Source organism: Mustela nivalis (assembly GCF_964662115.1).
Source record: "Mustela nivalis genome assembly, chromosome: 15".
Classification (NCBI taxonomy): domain Eukaryota; kingdom Metazoa; phylum Chordata; class Mammalia; order Carnivora; family Mustelidae; genus Mustela; species Mustela nivalis.
This window is the reverse complement of record NC_139034.1, coordinates 10,055,246-10,077,158: the sequence shown is the minus strand read 5'-3', so window position 1 is coordinate 10,077,158 and position 21,913 is coordinate 10,055,246. Positions and strand designations below refer to the sequence as shown.

The following is a 21,913-nucleotide window of genomic DNA, read 5'->3' as shown; positions in this document are numbered from 1 at the left end:
CAACAATGCAGACACAAAAATAAGTAAGAAACTGCCTGCTCATCAGAGAACTCACAGTCGTGTGATGGTGACCAATGCCTGCCAGTAATTATAATACAATAAGGTAGCTGTGTGAAAGCAAAAGGGAGGCGGTGGAGTGGGATACATCCAACAGTCTCGGGGGACAAGGAGCAGGGAGGAGTGAGGCCAGGCAAAGGCCATGCAGGCACAGGAAGGGAGCTGGGTACAATTACCGAAAGGGAAAGCAGCTCTGAGTCTCCCGAAGCGGATTCTCTGGATATGCATGAATTATACGTAGGCCGGTTAGATGAGAACATACATAGTTGAGACTGTCACTACCATTTTGAAAGTAGGGGAAAAAACAGATCATTCAATGATCCTCTAATCTACACACGTCCCACGAGTTTGCTTATTTAAAATTAAAAGCAGCACATAATTTTCTTCCCCTTCCTTAGGAGCAGCTGTGGAGCACGCTCTTGATTATGCACAGTAAAAGAAAAGTGAGTTTTTCCTAAGTAATTTGCATTAGTGATCACCTTATTTCCAAACACAGAGAATCAGCCCTAGGTTTTTGATTCTCCGGGCCCAATTTTAACCTCTACCAGATCACCTTATCTGCATGATTCTGAAAGTAACTAGCCCGATATATTTCACGTTAGAGATGGTCTGTCTAGCTAACTGTGAAGGAAAGGGTCCGACATGCATGTTTTCAGGATGACCAGTTGTGTTTAGCAATCATGTCAATTCTTCCTTTGGGAAATACAACTGTGAGTTTTCCCACTTGCCTAAAATGCTATGTACTATTAATTTGGTAACAGTTATCACTTGGTGAATACCTTTACTCAGGATTAAGCACAGCGCTCACATGTCACATACATTCTAACTTAATCCTCACAACGCAGGTAATATCCATCTCCATCAAAAAGTGAGGAGACCAAGGACCAGAAGGTAATATGCCCAGGATGACAGAGCCTGGAGGAAGCAGGGTCAGGATCGGTCTGTCTGGCTGCGGTCACTCTTCTGTATGAGCCCCCTTCTGGACACATACACGTGCATTTTTCTTTCCTGCTCAGCTGCTCCCATGCCTTACTTAAGTCAGGAACCATAAAAGTCTGGAAGAATCAACTAGACTTTGTGAGTGTGGTGCTTAATTTTACAGGGTAGAGCATATCTTTAACTCCTCTGAAGCTACAGTTAAAGGTTATTAAGTGTGAAATCCAGCACCTCTACTTAGAGGTGTCAGGGAAACACATTTATATGCAACACCAGAACTGAAATTCTATTTATGTCCCATGGATGGTGCTGAAAATGCTTCTCTGTGGCCGTGGTCTAAGAGCACGGTTGCCCTGTCACTTCCTACCACCGGGCCCACATCCATGATGCTCCCGCAGCATGAAGGCCTACTTCTCAATTCCATGCATCCCTGCTGTGCCTAGCTTCAGAATCCAACCCAGTACAACCTCCTCCCCCCATCTAGTCAGCTCTTTAGCTGCTCAATAAACACTTATTTATTGTAGTGATGTGTCAGGCATGGTGCGTCCCCCCACCCTGGAAGATCAAAGCCCAGTCCTACAACTGCCACAACCTCTTGGTCCACCAGAAGCAAAGCGTACACACAAGGAATTAGTATTCAGTGTATACACAGTATTAAGAGACCACAAGGGAGGGAGCGGAGACACTGAGGAGAGGAAGTGGCAGGAAAGACATCACAGCCCTGGTAACACAGGTGCCTTAATTCAGAGGACAGATGATGATGACCTAAAATAAGATGGGAGAATTTTTTAAAGGGAACAAACCTGAGAGACATAGGTGGTGGGTGATAAAGTCGCTGGGATGATAAGTAATGTCTCTCAGAAGACAGAGTACTGTCTGGCAATGATGGATGTGTTTTATAGATGAACACCATCCAAAATGGCAGCCTCCAGCTGCACAGAGCACTTGACTGAGCACTTGGAATGTGGCTAGTATGGCTGAGAAACTGAATTTTTAATTTTATTTCATTTTCATGAATGTTAATTTAAATAGCAACACATGACTAACAGCTACTGCGCCGAACAGTGCAGTTCTTAACAATTCAGGCTTGAAACACTGAGTTGAGGGGTTATTATCAGTATCTGGGGAAAGGAATAGCAAGAGAAAGGTATATGAACACTCAGGTATTTGCTGAATAGATGAATGAACAAGCCAATGAACAAAGGAACAAACTGGATGATCTGTAAGGACTCCTCCCCCTAAAATTCCATGCAGGGGCACTAGGTGGCTCAGTCGGTTAAGCATCTGCCTTTGGCTCAGGTCCTGATCCATGGTCCTGAGACTGAGTCCAGCATTGGGCTCCCTGCTTAGTGGGAAGTCTGCTTCTCCCTCTCCCTCTGCCTTGCTTGTGCTCTCACTTTTGCGCTCTCTCAAATAAACAAAATCTTAAAAAATAAATAAATAAAACAAAGTTCCCTTCTAAGAGGTACTTATCCCTGCTCCTTCAAGTTTTGAATACTACTTTCAATATGATGGCATCAGACCTCAGCCTAATTCCTAAAATGCTGCTAAAATTAAAATTCCTTATGCTATTCAGTGTAAAAAGCAAGAAAAGAAAAAATGGTACCATGACATTATTGCAAGGAATAATCACAGACCAAGAATAATCAAACCAGGGTAAGTAACTCTCTATTTCCTATTTCCAAACACATTTATGGATGAGGACCAAATGGCTTTATGATGAGCTCCGGTCATTACAAATCTATTCACCTTCTAAGGAGTTCAGCTGATGTTCAATTTACATTCCTCTACACTCTGCTGAGAGGAATGACTGAATTTAATCTCACAAAACACCTAATTTTGTTCTCCAGAGCATTTTAAAAGGTCAATGATAATAAAGTTGTCCACAGTAATATGCCCCTTTATCTTAGTTATCCACAACATCCAAGTCAATGTGAGAAAAATAACTCTGGGACACGAAAACGTTTAACCTGAGAACAGGTTGTGTCCAAATGAGTCACTGTTAATCTGCCAAGGTTATCCTAATCTGATTGTATAAGGCTTTGTTTACTATTTTGGTCCTTGCCATCCCCTTACAGCTTCCCAATTCTAGCTCTGCAAAGAGAAGCTGTTTCAGAGAGCTGTTCCCCTGCCCTGCTTTCCAGGGCTACCCTGTTAACCAGAGTCAAACTCTAAATCCCTCCTTCCCCAGGAGACCACATCGTCACTGTTCTTAACTGTTCACATATAAAGTTCTATTTACAAGACTGTTAGGCACTTTCGAACCAACGCAGCCTCCGTTAGCTTCAGAGAAACAGAGCTCATCAGAATGCCTAATAAGAATGTTTTAGCTAGAATCATCTGACAACACAGTAAAACGGCAGTCTGGCATTTTCCCTCCCTGGCCTCTCAGGTTGACACGTGTGTTCTAATTCCCAAGGCTGGATCAGCCCTACATGTCTGAAATCAGAGCCAGAAAAGACACACTTAGCTGGCCCCACAATTCAATTCAATGTATGAGCGAGTTCTTTTGTAGAAGGTAAAACAAAACACTAAGTAATAAGACAAGGTCTTGGCCTCCAGAAAGCTTTATCTGGTGGGAAAGAGTAAATAAATACAAAAAATATGAAACAAGTCACAGAAGGGATATTGCTGTGAATAAAACAGAAATAATTGCAGCTAGCTGATGTTCACTGGTCACCTATAGGTATCACACGCTCAGCCAGGTTCACTTTCACGTATTTAATAATTAATAAAATCACATTAATTATGAGTGCAAATGAAAAATTCTCCCGGTTTTGGGTAATCTGTTCATTAAAAAGTACCTATCCCAGACCTTAATACAAGGATCATAAAATAATATTTTCTTCCCCTTAGCTTAACGAACTGTGTAACTACCTAGTAAAATACAAGGAACAAATTATCAATTCCTGATATGAGTTTTGCAGAGATCACAGCTGGTCCACACCTCTGGGCTAATAATGGTCAAAGAATCGAATAGCCCAGATAAAGTTCTGGGTCATGTCAACCACTCATCGGTCCATTCAAACACTTACTATCCTACTGTGTGTGAGAGATACAACCAGAAGTCAGACAAAGGTGAGCCCATACCCGGAAAGACACCACACAGCAAGTCTGAAAGTGCTAAGTGGCCAGAGACACGGGCAGCACGCAGTAAGAGACCCAACATAAGTGGCCACTGCAATATATGGGAAAAGACTTCAAATTGCATGGGGCTCAAAGTGACACCATGAGACTGATTACTACCTTGTGAGATGCACAGAGTATACAGAGTTAATATAAAGATAAGTGCTGTATCATCACTTAACTATTAGGACAGCCTGAGAAAGTCAGGATCAAGTGCACCAGGTCCGGCGCTTGCTCACGAAATGAAAAGTGTGCATCTGGGCGCCTGGGTGGCTCAGTGGGTTAAGCCGCTGCCTTCGGCTCAGGTCATGATCTCAGGGTCCTGGGATCGAGTCCCGCATCGGGCTCTCTGCTCAGCAGGGAGCCTGCTTCCTCCTCTCTCTCTCTCTGCCTGCATCTCTGCCTACTTGTGATCTCTCTCTGTCAAATAAATAAATAAAATCTTTAAAAAAAAAAAAAAGTGTGCATCTGCCTGCCCGTCTCCAGAAAGCTAATGGAAACTCACGGGCAAGGATTAGAAGGGGGTTGAGATCCAGCCCCCAAGCAGCACAGAGCTCTCCTCCGCCCTCGCTCTCCCTGGACCCACCTGCCTGAACACTGTTCAGGGAGAGGGAGCTGTGTGTGAGTTTAGAACCCCACTTGTTAAGAAATACTATTTGAAATAAGGCTTTCTTTTTATTCAGTGAAAGCTTACATCTTTCTAACTGCAAACCAACCAACGCTCTGTTCTGCCCACTGAAACCAAGTAGAACCTACCACAGCCTCAGCTCAGCAAACATCCAAGTATCTGAAGGCAGGGTTCGATGTCCCCGTCCCTCCAGCCTTTCCCAGGTGCTCTCCGACCTGTCCTTCCAGGAGGTGCCCCGCTCAGAACAACAAATACCAGATGTGGCCTGAGGGAGGCAGCACACCCTGCCCGTCGACACCACGGGCCTGCCAGTTTGTTTCACTGGTTCTGTCTTCTGGGCGCTGCCACCAAGCTGGGCACAGTCTTCCCTGGAAAGACTCCTCCCTATCCCACCACTCTGGAATAGGATCCCCAAGCTGCCCTTCTGTGGGGCGTCCTCTGCCGCTTCTCCTGAGCTGTCCACTTCCACATTTCTGAGCACCTGCCTCTCCCTGCTCTCTGGGCCTCCCCGCGAGTGGGCTCGGGGTCCCTTTCACCACAAAGCACTGCTCAGTTTCCCCAAAGAGCCACTTTCCCCCCTTCTCCGTGCCCACCAACCAAAGGGACAGTACCGAATGCCCCAGTTCGGTGGGCTCGCAAGCCGGAACTGAACTGCACTTAGACACTCCAGCACTCCAGCAGGTGATGTAAGCCTACATTTCCTGAACTACAAAAATGAGACTGGGGGAGTTATGTGAGCTATCCCACGGGGCACTGTGGGCCTTACACAGGGTGAGCAACAAACAGCACCCATCACTGCTGTTACCACTTACTACTTCTCTGCCACCACCACTAACTCCAACCTGTCCCCCTCCACACCCGCTCACATCCACCCGCCAGGGAGGGTCGCCTGCATCTACCTCTATACCCCGAGGGCTTCGCGGAGAATCGTTCACAACAACCTCCTGGTCCAGAAGGAAACAAACAGTGAATACATGAGCAAACAGGATCCTAAAAAGCCAAGACGATCGAAGTTCAGATTTCATTCTATTCTTAAATTGGCCTAGTTATTCATTATCACAGCAATGCACTGAGCGGCTAAGAGATCAAAAAATATAGAGGTTAAAATGTTCAGAAATTCACAGTTAATGGAATCCATTTTCAAAGGCAAAATGGATTACCTAGTTGTATGGTGCTTCTGCCTGCCGCAAACAGTAAGGCTTTTTTGTTTGTTTGTTTGTTTGAGGTTATGGCAGAGAGGTCTGGCCCTGGGCATCCAGCCACCTGTGGGCCCTAACACTTTTGACTCCTTACTCTACTCTTCACTATGAAAATTTTTTTCATTTTCATTTTCATTCATAAATTCCTAGTACCCAGCTCAGTGCTTGGCACACAGCCCACACTCAGAAAACATCTGCCAAATAAGTGAATTTTCTTGAATGCCTAGGTAAAAAAAAAAATCACAATGCCTCTTCCTGACCTACTTCAACCTGGAAAGTTGGACTTGCGTGTGTCCAGTGACCTCATATTGGCCCCCATGGGTCACCACTTTAAGTGCTTTTAAGTGCTGAGCTTCAACCGAGCAAAGAGCAGGAGAATCTGGGTCAACAGAACACTTATTTCGATTCAGCCAAACGGTTAATGAGCTTTTTGCAAGGGGCATAAAGAGATAAATAACTTGCTTGAGATAAAATAAGGCTTTCAGCTTGAGAAAAGATTGCTGACTTCGACAAAGTTTTTTAAACGCTTTTTAGCAACATTATGGAACAATCTACAACCACTAAATACAAATGTGGAGGGGTACCAACTGGCACCATTAGGCAGTTTCATTCACAACACTAAGAAACAGCCTGAGAGCACAAGAAAGAACGGAGGAGGCAAAACAGATGCAGGAGACAGAGGGACAGTGGTGGTCCCAGTGGGGGAGTGAGTTGACCAACAGGAAAAACAGGAAAACAGGGCAAGGCCAAGAGGTCCCTGAAGATTTGTTCCAGAATTTAGCAAATAAGAGCTACAACACACTTGCCCATTAAGACATCCCAGAATCCCAGAATTTTTAAACCTCCTTTCTTAAAAGTGGGACACTGTGTCCTTGGCTGATGTTCTGGCATTTTTCCTGTTGCTTGTGACCCCACAAAGATGACAAACCAATGATCCTGAGGAGGTCCCTGAACATAATAGCTTAAAAGTTGAAAGAGATCCAATTCAAGTGAGAGATTTTCTTGCCTAAACGATGTTATATTTTTCTCTGCTTTAATTACTGAATCCTGTAATTGGAATTCATCACTGATTCAAAGAGATGCTAAAAATAGTCTTGTTTCAGAATGCAGAATGAGAGGCATCATGTAATTTTGCTACTAAATGGACTTCTATTTTTTTTCATAGCTCAGTAACTTACTCTTAAAATAGATTTCCTCTTTTTATTAACCAAAAATGTAAAACACTTCAGATATACATTCAACATTAATTTTCAATACTACTTATGCTTTGTAAGTTTGTAAGTGAAATCTCAGGCGTATACTAACCTTGCTTAAAAACAGTTCCTTGACCTTTTCCCTTTACATTCAATCGTGACCTTCATGGACCGCTTCTGATGGAAGAGTACAACCTCATTTACACGTGATAAATGAATTACAACAAAGCCTGTTGTCCCACAGGCTTTCCCCTACTAATGGCAATTTGAACCCACTGTGTCACTTACAAAGGGCTTTCTCGAATGAATCATCTCATTTAATCTCCACAACCATCCTAATACAAACAGAAGAGGCAGAATTTTTTAACCATCTTACAAATCAGGAAGCTAGCTCAAAGACTGAAACGGCACCTGAAGGCGGGGGAGAGGCTCACCTCCGGCTTCCTCACCTTCAGTCCCACTTACCACTCCAAACTCAGCCCCTTCAAAGACGCAGCCTGTGGCCTCCACCGGGTTTCCTGGACTGTCCCTCTCAGCCCAGCCGAGTCACCCCTCTCCCCCCAACTCCAACAGAGCTCTCGAGGAGTGCCACCCGGGGGCTACTCAACACATCTACTTCCGTTGTGGTTTGCTTCGGGACGCCCATGCTCTGTCTTCTTAACTCAGAAGCCCCGGGAGCGTTAAAAACTGAATCTCACATTTCTTAATGTCTAGAATCATGCACATAACAGGCAGACACTGAATTCTTTTTTATGATGCCACCTATCGAAGAACCGTCCTGTAGACAAATGTCTCTCTTTTCCCAACTTTCCAACAACGGCACTGCTCTGCCCTTTGGCTCCACCATCCCAGCTGCAACTCGGTGAGAAATTCCTGGAAGCCATTCCCGGGCCATCATAAAGAAATTTTAAAAAGCGATTTTCTTAACGATGATTAAAGCAGCTTTACTCTTTAACTGGTCTGAGTCTCTTCTGCTCTCCTGTACTATAAGCTGTCCCTGGTTTCTGACTGCATGTTGGTTTGTGAGCACCTGGGAACCTGACTCCCTTGTTAACTGTGTCTTGATTTCCTTGATTGCGAGGTTCACCTGCTTTCTGTTCAGGCCAGGTCTCACACAGTTAACTTCCAGCCCTCTCCTAAGCTTTGTTGACCCTGACTTTCTCACCCGTCCTCTCATCAGCCCCAGCCCAATGCTGCCACGGATCCCACCCAGGCCCCTACACAGGGACCAGCTGGCCTGTCGTGAGTGGTCAAGCGAGGGAGAGTGCCTTATTTTTGTATCTTTAACTAATCCCTGGAGTTCTACATTTCCATAGCAATTTCAAGAGAAAGACAAATGTAACAAAGGTACCAGCGGCAGCTGCTCTCAGCTCCCCGTGACTCTATATCCTTCCTCTTCAAACTCACATGAAACGTCAGGACAACCTAGGCCAACATACCAAACAGTCAGCAATCAACATCCTGCTGGAAACCAGACACATCAAAACCAAATCAGGGTTACCATTCGGTTTCATGAAATATGCTGAGTCTTAAATGTGGACAAAGAGAATTGTTACAGAAACGCCCAGAAGTACTTAGGAAATCTGTGCAATGTCGGATGGAAACAGCAGATGTAACCGCTGTGTGGCAGAGGCCTCTTTTTTTTTCATTCCCGTGACAATTTTTATATATTCCAAAATCAAAATCTATTTCAAAGCCAGCTCTGTAATATCAAACCCGACATAAAGATTCCATGTGCCATTCAACAAGTTCCTGCAGTTACTTGTTTTCCCCCTTGAGGATAAATTATAGTACCAGACAATGCAGCAGATGGGTCCATCAACTTCCACCCCCAGGGGACCCTGTGTCCTCAAAGAAGACTGACAAGCACAGCGGCAACACTTTGTAGCACATCTTCAGTCAAAACCTAATGTCCACTAAATCTAAAGTAATCAGGGAGTTGAATGGCTCACCACCAGACTACAGGATTACCACAGCTTGTGACAGAAGACCAACATAAGGGGAAAAAACCATCACCACCCAGAAATGAGTGCCCACCTTTCAGTCACCTAGAAAGTAATTTACTGCCACTGAAAATATTTCTAGCATTAAGTTCTGTCTGCTCTAAATTAAGCAGTAATCATTTAATTAGTGGCATCCAATAGGATCTTGGAGAAAACATTTTCTGAGGACCAGCAGCTGCGCAATAATGGGGAGAGAACAGAGATGTGAGCTTCAGAGACGGGAACTCCATGCCTGGATCTGCCACCAGAAGCCGTGGACTCTGGGGAAGTTACTACTGTCTGGGCCTCTATAAATAAGGTCAACGGCAACACCCCACCCCACCCCACCCCACCCCCTCAGAGTATAAACATGAGGGAAGGAAGAGCCATGTTGTCAAAGAACACGGCAGGGAGCAAAGATGTTTAATTAGCAGCAGCTACTACAGAAAGCTAAATTCACACTTGTTGGGCACTTGTCGTGCACTTGTCATTACACAAGGAGGCAGAAGCAATCCCCATCTAACCCCTAACACAACTGGGCAGTGTTACTTAGGCCACTGTGGCAAAGGGGAAATGGAAACACCAAGGCCTTTGTGAATGCAGAGGACAGGCTGCTTTCTCATTCTCCTCAAGTGACTGTAGTTAACACCCACCTGTCTGAAAACGACAAAGCAGATGTCTATGGCAAGTGGCCAATGTACAAGACATGCCCCACCCAGCTCTTGTCGGATTTCTGCAAGTAAAGACGATGGCCAATTTATCCAGTGAAAGAAAGGGCATGGACATGTGGATCTTCCAAACAGGAGGCATTTTGATATTTGAAAGCCCCATGTTTATTTTACGTAACAAAAGTTCCTTTGCTTTTGTAGTTTTTGGTTAAGTTTGAATTCTGCCTGAAATCTGGCAACCCCGAAGTCGTGAAGATGCCAAGATCCAGATTCTGTTCTGTTCTCTCCACCACCCACCATAATCCCAAATGGATGACGTCAGCCTTCTTTCCAAATCAAGAAAAGGCCACTCTCCCAAAGACAGACCTCAAGTCTAAAGAGCCTTGCGGCACAGGGGACCCAATTAAGTGACTGACTCACATATAAAGTAAACTGAGAGAATTCAGTGGCAACAACCCATTCAGGGATGGTCAGAAGACTTGAAATCAAAACACACTCCAGCAAGTTTCATATCCAATTTTATCTTCTCCCTTCACAACTACAGAGATAAATGAAATTCCATGGAAATTTACTAAAATAAATACTACATAATCCAGAAACCAAAGGCATATAAACAGTATCAATTCTCCAATGTTACAAATACAATAAGATTAAATACTATACTTTATTGATCTCAATGCTTAAAACAAATGGCCCTTAAATCTTCCTAACTGGCCAAAATCCATGAAGGCAACTTAGTGAGTTACTGGACTTAAAAATACTGAAAGGACACTATAATTAACAAAATCATGCGATTTTGATATATGATGGCTCTCCCTCACTACATAACATGCATACTTCAAGAATTTTCAACCTAAAAGAACTGCATATTAATAGTCTCTCCCCTGCCACCAACAAAGATCGTCACCACCACCGCTACAGAACACCTTCCTGCAACAATTAAGGAAAGGAAGGAAGACAGAAGTGGGAAGGCGGGAAGAGATGTGCAGAGGGGAAACTGACAAAATCCGCTGGAGCGGCGGGCAGGGGTGGCCCTGCTGCTTTGCAGAGGTCGGAAGTGACACAGAGCAGGCGCTCCTGCTCCTCTTTTGCTGATAACCTGAACACAAGGAAATTAAATTCATGCAAAAAAGTGCTGAAAATATCTGGCCTCCAAAACTAATCACCCAAAAAAACAAAGAAAATCCCAGCTCCAGTAAATACCGCTGAGATTTCTTATTTAAAACACCTTTTTTGGTCAGGATTTGTATTATAAATTCTCTGTTGGGCTGAAATGTTAACCAGGATTGTATCACACCAGGGCATTTAGAACGGAAAAAAGAGAAGCATGCCAGCTGACATTTACTGAGCCCGCAAGGCCAAGCCGGACGCGCTGCTCCAGCACCCTCCATGTTTATGTCTTTCACTTGATCCTCATGACAACCGTCCGAGGAACATGCCAACATGATCCCCATTTTACAGAGGAGGAAACTGGGCAACAGAGGAGACTGGCCCAAGATCACACAATACATCGTGGGGTTGGGATTCCAACCGAAAAAGTCTTTGCTTCCAGAGATTACGCTTTTTTTTTTTTAAAGATTTTATTTATTTATTTGACAGAAATCACAAGTAGACAGAGAGGCAGGCAGAGAGAGAGAGGGAAGCAGGTTCCCTGCTGAGCAGAGAGCCCGATGCGGGACTCGATCCCAGGACCCTGAGATCATGACCTGAGCCGAAGGCAACGGCTTAACCCACTGAGCCACCGCTTTTTAACTACTGTCCATCTCCTTCCTTTTGAAATTAAGAATGTTACCATAGAGCAAACTTGGGAAATAGAAAGCTATTAAATTTCCATCCCACTCACCTCACTGTGCACTCCACTATCAAATGTAAATTTCACAATCTCTCTACAGCAAACCTACCTAAGCCATTCAGGCTCTGGGAAATCTATCATGGACTCCTACCTTCAGCACATCACTTAATCCTTAGAGCTCGAAGAGCAGGGCAGAGGTAGGTATTATAAACCCCACCTAACAAATGAGTACCTTTCAGAGAGTAGGGAAAGCTGACCATTATCCCAAGCCTCTAAGAGGCAAAGGCAAGGTTAAACTCCCAGGCCACCTATAGCAGAGATGCCTTCCTTTGTCTAAATGAACTGATTCCCATGGGATTACTGTAACTTCCATTCTATAACATTACAGAGATGGCACGCCCAGGACTTACCAAGGAAGCATCCCTCCTGAAGGATCCTGCTGGGTTCTAGATGTTGCCTGCCATGGGCTGAGGGGGAAACAGCTACTCTAACAGAGCAACAAGAGAGTTGCCTGAACAAAGGCAATGACACCTCTGAGAATCTGAAAGGAGGAGCTGCTCCCAGAATCCCTAACTGGCTCTAGTTCTCGAGGACAATGATCCACAAAGTGCAGAGCACCAAAGGCAGGGAGGAATGAAGACACAAAATGACTGACTAGGGAGAGAGAAAGGAAAAGAAGCTTTATTCATAGTTAACACAGGTAAGATATGTCTTCCTGTGGACAACAGGTCAGCAGTCATTCATCATACGAGGTATTATAGGTGCTAAGGGCAGGCTGCCCCAGGATGGGCCACTTTGGCATCAACATTATTTTGAGTTAAAAGTAATCAAAATCTGGCAGACACAGGTGTGTCCGCGGGGCAGGAGGAGCTCTCAGCTGTCCCTCAACTGCCTAAATTTACTTTGGAAAGGAGAGCCTGTATCAGGAAGAGAACTATTACAGAGGTTTTTTTTGTTGTTGTTTTTTAAAGATTTTATTTATTTATTTGACAGACAGAGATCACAAGTAGGCAGAGAGGCAGGCAGAGAGAGGAGGAAGCAGGCTCCCTGCTGAGCAGAGAGCCTGATATGGGACTTGATCCCAGGACCCTGAGTTCATGACCTGAGCTGAAGGCAGAGGCTTAACCCACTGAGCCACCCAGGTGCCCCACAGAGGTTTTACCTAAGTAACTGATCTGCATAACAGGGAAATCTTTGTTTTTCCAAACATCTCTCACCTTCCTGCTAATGGCCTTCCTCCCCTTTGTATCCTCAGACCCTACCCCTCTCCTTAGCTCATTCATGTTGCCTCACTGTCTTTGAAATTTCATGTCTGTGTGGTTTCCCCTTATGTATTCTACTGGATTTGATCTTTCTCCCATTAATCTGTCTAAGGTCAATTTGATTCTAAGTCCTGCTAGAAGGATCTCGAAGGGCAGAGGAAAAGTCTTCCTCCCCCACAGTATAATATTACCCTACCCAGAAAGCAGGGTCCCGGTTAGGATAGCTACCAGCAGCCTTGATGTTCTGCAGGGTTTCAGTCTATGGGGGCCTGGGGAAGTAGAATTACAAACCATCTTAACCAGTTTGAGCGAAACTAATTCTCACAAAATGGAAGAGGAGTGTTAAAAAAAAGAAGAGTTTCCTGAAGCAACAACAAAAGGATTAAATACTAATATAAGAATAAGCTAACAAGAAAATGGTGAAGCTGATATCTGTCCTCTTGTCAGTTAGATGAGTTAAATACAATCATAATCTAAACAGATCTACGAGAACTTAAATTATTCTTCAGTCATCAAAGCAATGAACTGAAATACATTTATATCCACTATCAACAGTATCAAATGAATACAAAATTTTAAAAATTTCAAGAATCTTATAATGCTTAATGTCTTAAAATGTGGAAAAAAACAGTTCAATAAAGTAGTATATGTCTATAATTTGTAAGATATACATATATTGGACTTCTGTGCTCATTTTCTTATTATGAAATACATAATCAGAAGGTTTTTAAGACCACTGCTTAAGGAAACAGATTGCCTAAGGATCAGAAATTAATACGGAAGCTATTGATGCTTCACTAGTAAAATGTTAAATATATCTGTAGCTAAAAAAAAAAAAAAAGTAAAAAATTTCCATAACAATGAGAATAAGCTGAATAAAGCTATAAAACCACAAGTTTCCCCCCCCAAATAAAAGGAAAAAGAAAAAGAAGAAAAAGAAACCCATAAAAAAAAGCTCAGAACAGAAAGAAGATGAATCGACGTAAATACCAAATATTCACAAGATCTTCCAAAGAGACCAGTGATCCACAACTGTTTTCATCCCTAGCAGAGTTACAAGAGGAAGAATCTGCCATAAATAAGGGTAAGAAAATACCAGCTGAACTATTAACCAACTCTTTTTTTTATATTTGACAGAGAGAGAGAGAGCAAGAGAGAGTGCGTGCACAAGTGGCGGACAGGGGGAGAGGAGAGGGAGAAGCAGACTCCCTGTTGAACAGAGAGCCCTACATGGGGCTAGGTCCCAGGACTAAAGACAAAGGCAGATACTTAACCAACTGAGCCACCCAGGTGCTCATTAACCAACTTCTAATGTCTCCACATGAGCCAAAGTGTTAGGTCAGAATCTCAAGGAGCCCCCCAAACATGGCAAGTCTGCACTCACCAGCCAACTCTTTCACTTGGGTTTTTACCAAATACATATAGACAGTGCACACAGAGACAGAACACAGAGTTGAGAGACTCCCTATCGCAGGCTCCCTATCTCCCTGGATACAGAGCAGCAGGAAGAAAAGAGAGCTGAAAAAGTTCCTGTAAAAAACAGTAGGGCAGGGGTGCATGGGTGGCTCAATTGGTTAAGTGTCTGACTCTTGCTTTCAGCTCAAGTCACGGTCTCAGGGTAGCAAGAAGCCCTGTGTGGGCTTCCATACTGGGCATGGAGCCTGCTTAAGATTCTCTCTCTCCCTGTCCCTCTGCTCTCTCTCACTCGCTTTTACAATAAGTAAAAAGTAAAAAAACAGGACGACAAAGAGAGATCTCCTGAGAAGAAAGCCAGACTGGAAAGCAAAGAAAATCCATCAGCATCCCTAAAACTAGCGGCTAAGCTATAAAACTGAGAGCCCCTCCTTGTTCAGAAAGTTGGCAGCCTCACTCTAAAACATAGAGATCTCCAAGGTCTTACTGGGATCATTCTGAAGCTCCACCAAAAACAAAGTCCTGATCCCATTCTCAAAATATTTGAAGGTAATGATGAACTCAATCTAACTCTTGCTATAGCAAAGTCCAGGCCCAGCTTGGTCTCCCACATTAGCAGCATGACCAAAAAAGGGACAAGCCCTTTTCTGGGGTGAGGGAGGGGGGCAGATATTCACCAGTCTTTACTGTTTGTTATACACAATGACCAGTACACAATAAAAACGTATGGAATAAGAGAAGAAGAACATTATTAAAAGAAAAGAGGGAAAATAGTCATATAGTTTTTATCTCCATACACCCATATATGACCCTGATGTTGCAATCAGCAGACATAACTATGTTAAATGTACTAAAGAACCATATGAGAAAGATGAACAGATAAACATGAACAGGGAAGGGTTTCAGCAGAATAAAACAGAAACTAAACAGCTAAACAGAAGAGATGGAAATGAAAATTACGACTTCCAAAATAACTACTACAATGAGCTTAACAGTAAACTGGAAACAGCAGAAGGTTCTGCAAATCTGAAGAGGGGAAAAAAACCACAATAATTTAAAAACAAACAACAAAACTTCCCAAGATCTGTGTCACAACATCAAACGGCTCAACTACCGGTGTAACTGGAAGTCCTGGAAGATGAGGAGAGGAAGAATGGAACAAAGAAATATCTGAGGAAACAACATCTGAGAACTTTCCAGATTGCGATGAAGGACATCAACCTACAGATCCAAGAAGCTCACTCAATTCCAAGGAGGATAAATACAAAGAAGACCACATCTAGACACAGCACAACCAAACAGCTAAAACCAATGATAAAGAGAAAATATCCAAAGCCACCGCAGAAAAAAAGAGCCATACTGAATATTGGGAACAGCAATAAGACATGAAGTTTCATCAAAAATAATGAAAATCAGAATGCAATGGAGTGACATTTTTAGAACTTTGAGAAAGAAAGAAAAAAAACAGGCACACAGAGTTTTTATCCAGCAAAAATACTTTCAAAAACAAAAGCAACAAAATTTAAAACTCTTGAACTACAAAGACTCTATTAAGAGGATGAAAACAAGATACACACACAAAGAAAATTTTTGAAAACTGAATATGCAGCAAAGGCCTCCTATCTGGAATATATAAAACATCAGCATATATTATATATATATATATATTATATATATTATATATATAAAGATACTCAGCAGTTAAAAAAAAAGGGGGGCAAACAATCCAAGTATAAAATGAGCAAAAGACATAAGAACCATTTCATTTAAAAAAAAAAAAAGAACCATTTCATTGAAGATGAGACATTGATGGTAATCATTATTAATAGCCAACATCAATTGTCAACATCATTAGCCACTAGGGAAATGCAAATTAAAACCACAATGAGATATCACTATATACATAATGGAACAGTTAACAGTAAAAACAGTAATAACACCAAGTTCTGATGAGGATCCAAAGAAAACTAGATCACTCATACACTGCTGATAGGGATGTAAAATGGGTACAACTACTGTGGAAAACAGTTTGCAAGTTGGTTTTTTTTTTTTAAGATTTTTATTTATTTATTTGACAGAGATCACAAGTATACAGAGAGGCAGGCAGAGAGAGAGGTGGAAGCAGGCTCCCTGCCATGCAGAGAGCCCGATGCAGAGCTTGATCCCAGGACGCTGAGACCATGACCTGAGCCAAAGGCAGAGGCTTTAACCCGCTGAGCCACCCAGGCGCCCTGAAAGTTCTTGAAAACTAAATGTGCACTTGCCATTGGGCCCTGTAAGCACACTCATGGGCATTTATTCCAAAGAAATTAAAACTTAGCAGCTTTATTCATGATACAAAAATGCTAGAAACAGCTCAAATGTTATTTGGGTGGATGGCTGAACAAACCCTACATCCATAACATGGTTTAACTCAGCAGTAAAAAGGAAAGAGTATGGATACATACAACAATCTGAATGGGCCGGTAAGGGCATTTTGGATTGTTTTTGTTTTTGTAATAAAATGTTATTATGATGCAGGACATGAGAAACACTGTTATAATAAATGAGTCACAAACATGCTCCTAGAAGCACATTCTGAGTATATTACTGGCAAATTTTTTAATTAGGTGGGCATAAGTGCTATTGTAAATATTTAGGAAGGTAACAAATATTACCACTACTATTGTAACGTCCCCAAATATTTATGGATTATATAGTGAAATTATGAAAAATGATGTCACTTTCAATTGTTAGTATTTCTTGAAATGGGAATCTGTTCACTCCTGCAGTTTATTTTTAATTGACTTTTTATATTTTTTAATTCACTTGACTTTACTCAAAATTGTTTCTAAAATTACAATGGAACCCTTCTTGCAAAATGATATTACTCAGACACCCTGAGCCAAGATGATTCGCTTCATCTCTTATTCCGATCTTCAATCACAGCTGTGGAACAGGATTTCCAGAGAAGACAGAATTGTTTACCGAGTCTTCTAAACAAACAGTGCCATACCCATAGAGTCAGTTTTAATTAGTTTATTATCTTGGGCTTGGTGAACCTTTTTTTTTTTTTTTAAGATTTTATTTATTTATTTGAGAGAGAGAAAGAGAGAGAGAGACACTAAGATAGAGCATGAGAGGAGAGGAGAGGGAGAAGCAGGCTCTCCACTGAGCAGGAAGCCCCACTCGGGGCTCGATCCCAGAACCCTGATACCATGACTGAACCGAAGGCAAGTGGTTAACCAACCGAGCCATCCAGATGCCCTGTTTTGATTTTTGTTTTTTTTTTAATTGAGGTATAACTGACATACAGTGTTATTATTAGTTTCAAGTGTCTAACATAGTGATGCAACATTTATATAAGTTATGAAATGATCACCAGAATAAGTACAGTTAACTCTTGTCACCGAAGTTATTACAATGTCATTGGCTATATTCCCTATGCTGTACTTTCCATCTCTGTGACTGACTGACTATAAATGGAAATCTATACCTCTTAATTACCCTCCGCCTCTCCCTCTGGCAACCACCAGCTTGTTCTCTGCATTTGTGAGTCTACTTGTTTTTGTTTGTCAAACAGCCTAACTTAAAAACTTTTATATGAATATTACCAACACTGATATTGAAGATTCTGACAATCAAAGCGCTTGAACACCGCCTATAGTCATACAGGAAAGGAAGTTGTCACTACAAAACAGTAAGAAAGCCCTCTTAGAGCCTAATTTTCAAATGAAGGTTAAATGAACAAGTGAGGGACAGTATTCTAGGCAGAATCCATCCAGCCACCAAAGAACAGAAGAGTTAAGACAGAAATGGGGAACTCCAACAGTTCACACACCTGGAGAATGAGGCGGGGGAGAAGCCCTCATTACAGGAAATGACAAAGGGCAGACTGCACACAGGGCAAGCAGAACACACAATCCCGGCTGAAGTTCAAACTTCACTCTGTGAGCACCTGGGAGAGTCTGAAGGAATTTAATCGGGACAGCAATAGACGACGGGCCTTTCAGGAAGACAGCTTTGGCAGTAAGGATGACGCATTGGAGAAAAGTGACACAGGAGGTTAGAACAATCAGCATAAATGGAAACAGGAGCAAAAAGCATGGACATGAAGGGGCATGCACCAACTAGTTAAAGATAAAGAGCAAAAGGGAAGGACTGAGAATAACGCCCACACTGCCAACTTGGATGCTGAAAAGATGTTACTTTCATTGATCGCAAAAAGGAACAGAGCATTTGGGAACAGATTCGGATGCAAAGATAATGATTACACTGCTGGGGAATGCGAACTTGAGGTACAGGGGGATCTCCAGCATCTAGTACAGAGAGTTAGAGCCTGGGGTAAGGGGCACAATCTCCAGCACTGGCTGCAGAAGCAACAGATGGGACTGCCAAAGGGAGTGAGCACAAAACAGGAAGGAAACAGCATTAGAGATCAAATCCTAGAAGAAAGGGGCTCTTTTAAAATGCCAGTGGGGCTGTAAATCGTTATACTTCCGTGGTCAGCACATGCTCAGACTTGAATTATTTCAACTAATAATTCTTTTAGTAATATATCTTAAAGGAATAAATACAAATGTGAGCAAAAAATCTATACATAAAGATATTCTTCCTTTAATGTTATTTCTAATAATAAAATAGAAGAAACTAAATATGACAAACGAACTAATTTAAAGCAAATTTATGCTAGATCTATAAAATAACTTATTATGCAATTACCTGGGTAGCACTTCAGAAGACTTTTTAACTATGGGATAAAATTCTTGACACTGAACAAAAGCATACAAAGCAGAGTCTACAGTATTTATTGATATAAGACTATTTCTTGAATACCGATTATGTACTACTACTCAGGTAGTAGGCATCAAACACAGTAAAAGACAATTTCTTGTGTTTGTGAAGCTTGGATTCTACTGGGAAATGACCCAGAAAGAGTAGACAAATAAACCTGCAAGGGAATCTCAAGTGAAATAAATGCTAAAAAAACAAGTAAGAGATGATATAGTAAGAGAATATGATTAATTATATAAAAATACCCAGAACTGACTTGAAAGAAATAAGCTTCAAGATTAACAATAAAAATAACGTAAAATAAAAATTTAAAACAAAGCAAATTTCAGGTGGCTTAGGAAATGGTCTAGAAAAATGAAATTGTAATTGTAAACGACAAGTGCTTGTGCTCTCGCTGGTTTCTCCTCCATCATCATCAGGAGTTGGAACTTCCTGAAAACTCACTCTCCCACTCTGGAACCAGATAACTCAGAAAGTACAGGAAAGCAACATGCATAAGGAAGCCTGTGCTTCTGCTGAGCCACTCTGGGCCAAAATGAATGCTTCTGTAAGGTGGAAGGTAGAAAATCTCCTATGTGAGCCTTCCCTGCATGAACTAAGATGGAATTTTTTTCCATTTTCCATCTTCATTATAGTACAACTCTCCGCCCCCACAGACACACACCTAAGTGCATTCATTCATGCAGTGAATCAGTATTACATGGCAGCAGAGCAGGGGACTCACTTAAATCACACTGGCCCTAGAAACGGGACTGGATGTGCTACTGACACTTTAGGACCACTTCCCATAATGCACTCATCACACTAGTGTAACCAATTTGTGAAAACTGGTTGAACTTTCAGTGCTGAAGAAAAGCACTGAAAATACTGTCACAGTTGTATCACATATTACAGAAACACCCTGTGAAAATATTCTCTCTGTATCTAACACACACACACACACACACACACACACACACACACAGCTGAACACTCATCTTCATCAAATTACCCTGCAGCAGGTAATTGATAAGAATGTCTTTGTATTAGAGACAGAGAAAAGAGAAAGCATTGTAAAGTAAGAAATTGTTGGGATGTACTCCAAAACAACAACAACAACAACAAAACAAACAAAAAAAAAAACCCACAAAAATAATCCTAGTATTCCAAAATATTTCCTGAAAAGTAAATGTGATTTAAGTAATATTAACTATTTGCAAAAAAAAAAAAAAAAGTCAATCATCAGAAAGAGATAGTATTTCAATAGAGACTCGTTAAATAAAGCACTTTGGTGACATCAGAAACTCCATTTAAACCATAATATAGCAAAGCTTACCAGTAGAAAGATCAGAAAAAAACCAGGAACAATCCAGAACCAGTCTGATGTGGAAAGCAAAAGAGTAAAACTCCATCTCTCCTCCTAGGTCCTTGAGAACTACTACCTAACATGTCCTCCAGCCAGACGTCCATCCTGAAGTAAAGCTGGGATTAAAATGTAACCGTGAACGAGGTAGAGAAGTAGCAGTATGTTGAGGAGTAACCAAGAGCTACAGGCATCAACACTCAGCTGCTCCTAAAGCTTCCCCAACCTGAAGAACCCTAACACAGTCCCTAGACATTTGCTCTCCATGATCCACACTCCTGCTCTTCCTGGTCTCATCCAGGCTCACGGTTTTAATGCCAAACGTACACTGCCAACTCCCATTTACATTTCCGACGGAGACCACTCCCCTGAACTTTGAAGCAGTATGCCCGACAGTGACCTCAACATCTTCACCTGGAGGTAGAATAGGCGCTCGGATTTAACCTGCCCAGGAATGAACCCTCACTGCCACCCTGCCCTGTGCCCCCATCTCGGTTAACAGCAGCTCCACAGTCACAGACGCTCAGGTCAAAAAACCTGCACGTCCTTAACTTCTCTCTCACACACGTCACACAGAATCCATCATGAAATCCTACTGATTCAGAAGGTTCTGCCTTCTAAATCTACCCAAATCAGACTGCTCCTCTCACCTCGACCACTTCCATCCCCACCTAGGCTGTCAGGCAGTCTCACTTGACACCTCTACCTGGCTGGTCTCCTGCCTCTACCCTTTGCTCCCAATTCTATCCAAAGGGGAAGTCAGAGCATGTCCCTCCCCCCTTCAAGACCCTTCAATGGCTGTTCATCTCATTCAGATAAAAGCCAAAACCCTTACGATGACCCAGGAGAGCTACAGGACCTGCCTCCTTCCCTCCCTTTGCCATTGTGTCCCCATCTCTCTCATTCTACTTCAGGCCACCTCCCTAGTCTGGCCTCCTTCCAGCTCTCCCTCCACGTAAGGCAGCAGCCAGCCCTAAGACCTTTGCATGTGCTGTGACCGCTCCTGGAATGTTCCTCCCCGCCCGCCTTATACCCCCTCATGCTTCCTTCAAACCTCTATTTGAATACCATCTTCCCCGACCCAAACCCAACATAAAATCGCAAGTTCTTTAATGATTTTTTTCTCCATAGTACCTATCATCTTCTGATATGCTCTGTGTCTGTGTCTAATTAATTATCTCCTTTACTGCCTAAAATGTCAGCTCTGAGGAGAGGGCAGGGATTTTTTTTTAGCATTTAGTTCACAGACTTACCTCCAGTGCACCAGAATAGTACATGGCACATAGTAGGTATTCAATAACCAGTTGCAGAAAGAATGAAGTTTGTATGGCATTCCATTCTTACTTTGTCTCTAGGAGAAACTAGAGAATTACGAGATTACCAGATTTTAAATGTGTTTATTTAGAATTTTTCCTTGGTGACCTCACCAGTGATTTCATGTAGATCTGCATAGCACTTAAATCTCATCCAGACTGCTTTCTGCAAGTAAATTTCTAGGGGATATTTCTCGTTTAAAACCTACTCTTAAAGATGACATCTGTA

General features: G+C 42.3%; 1 protein-coding gene across 2 annotated transcripts in view; it reads right to left on the bottom strand.

Annotated features, from left to right (window-relative positions):
* The window catches only part of WASF3 (WASP family member 3), a 129,545-nt gene that overhangs the window by 72,535 nt on the left and 35,097 nt on the right, over positions 1-21,913 (bottom strand). The gene's annotated exons all lie outside the window — the stretch shown is intronic.